The sequence below is a fragment of the Rhinopithecus bieti genome, unplaced genomic scaffold, assembly GCF_001698545.2.
Source record: "Rhinopithecus bieti isolate Rb0 unplaced genomic scaffold, ASM169854v2 scaffold_11398, whole genome shotgun sequence".
Classification (NCBI taxonomy): Eukaryota; Metazoa; Chordata; class Mammalia; order Primates; family Cercopithecidae; genus Rhinopithecus; species Rhinopithecus bieti.
Genome location: NW_016884810.1, coordinates 1 through 2,022, shown reverse-complemented (window position 1 = coordinate 2,022; position 2,022 = coordinate 1). Strand labels below are relative to the sequence as shown.

Below are 2,022 nucleotides of genomic sequence, written 5' to 3'. Positions count from 1 at the left end.
ACAGACCAATGGCTGCATCCTGGACTTGCTGGGCCAGATCATCCAGCACCTGGCAGGATGTGCTGGAGTGTTCGCCAACAAGACCGGACTGCAGAAGCTGGCGGATATCATCCAGATCGTGTCCAGTGTAGACCCCTCCGAGGGTGGCCCTGGTTTCCTGGCAAGGCTGGGGCCTATAAAGTGTACATCCATCCTGATGCCCGTCACCAGAGGGCGGCTCAGCCATCTGATACCTGGAGCACCACTGCAGCCAGAAAGCGAGGGAAGGTGCTGAGCTACTGGTGCTTCAGTCCTGGCCACACCATGCGCAAGCTGGTCCATCAGGGTGTCTGCTTTCTCATCCTCACTGGTGGCATGCTGGTCCCGGGATCCTCCTTTGCCCTGGAGATGTAGATCCCTTTTCCAGTCTGCCTGGAGAACCCACACATCATCGACAAGCACCAGATCTGGGTGGGGATCGTCCTCAGAGGCCCTGATGGAGCCCAGTTGAGCTCAGCGTTTGACAGACGGTTTTCCGAGGAGTGCTTGTCCTCCTTGGGGATGGCTCTGGGCAACATCACCCACATGCTGCCCTGTGGGCTCCTGATCTTCTTCCCTTCATATCCCATCATAGAAAAGAGCCTGGAGTTCTGGCGGGCCCGTGTCTTGGCTAGGAGGCACTGAAGCCTCTGTTTGTGGAGCCCAGGAGCAAAAGCAGCTTCTCTGAGACCATGAATGTTTACTAAGCGAGGACTGCCTTCCCCGGGTCTACCGGCACCGTCTTACTGGCAGTATGCCAGGGAAAGGCCAGGGAGGGGCTGGACTTCTCAGACAATAATGGCTGTAGTGTGATCGTCACAGGCCTCCCATAGCCCCACGCATGGACCCCTGGTTGTCCTCAGGATTCAGTTACTGGATGAGATGAAGGGTCAGGTTGGGGCTGGGGCCAGTTCCTCTCTGGGCAGGAGTGGTGCCGGCAGCAGGCATCCAGGGCTGTGAACCAGGTCATTGAGCGAGTGATCTGGCACTGCCAGAACTGCGGGGCTGTCTTCCTCTGTGACCACAGGTTCACCTTTGCCAACCCCAGAGCCCAGCTGCCCTACTGGGTGTGTCCCCACATCAGGGTGTACAACAACTTTGGCCTTGTCATCCAAGACATGGCCCAGTTCTGTGTTGCTAAGTGAACTATGCCAGCACCAGCACCCCAGGCTGCAGCACCCAGTTTGTGTGAGGGAGAAGACGCTGTCAGGGTGGCTAAGTCACCTGGCCCCTCCTCTCCACCAGGAAAGCTAAGAGTCTGGACCTGCACGTCCTCAACCTGAAGCAGAGGCTGTCAGGGTCACCAGCTGCTGGTGGTGGACTGGGGGGCCCTGGCGAGGAGCAAACCCACAGGTGCTCCACCCTGTCCCTCCCATCTAAGAGGCTGGCAGAGGAGCCGCAAGGAAGGAGGAAGAAGATCTGGCTGGTCAGCCAGTCGGAGGAGCCCGTGGCTGGTGCACAGGCAGACAGGGCCAAACTCTTCATGGTGCCCATGAAGCAGGAGCTGAGCCAAGCCAACTTCGCCACCTTCACCCAGGTCCTGCAGGAGTACAAGGGTTCTGATGACTTAGCTGCCCTGGCGGCCTGTCTCGGCCTCCTCTTTGCTGATGACCCCAAGAAGCACAGCCTGCTCCAACACTTCTCCCAGTTTGTGTGACCCCACCACAAGCAGCAGTTTGAGGAGGTCTGTATACAGCTAACAGGACAAGGCTGCAGCTATCAGCCTGAGCACAGCATGCCCCGAAGGCAGTGGGCACAGCCAGCCCTGGACCCTGCTGGAAGGACAGCACCGGATCCCAAGCTGACCCTGTCCAAGGCTGTGGTCCAGCAGCTGGACCCCAGAAAGCACCTGAACCAGGGCAGATCCCACCTGTCCCCAGATCACCCCCCACAGGAGACCCTGGCAGGTACCCACAGTGGGGGTCCAGAGCGTCCAGAGCAGGGAAGCAGGGCCAGCACACCATGAGTGCTTACCTGGCAGATGCCCACAGGGCCTTGGGGTCC

At 59.2% G+C, this 2,022-nt stretch overlaps 1 pseudogene; it reads left to right on the top strand.

Annotated features, from left to right (window-relative positions):
- Positions 1–4: 4 nt before the first annotated feature.
- Positions 5–2,016, top strand: LOC108525820 (regulator of telomere elongation helicase 1 pseudogene; annotated as a pseudogene).
- The last annotated feature ends 6 nt before the right edge of the window (positions 2,017–2,022 follow it).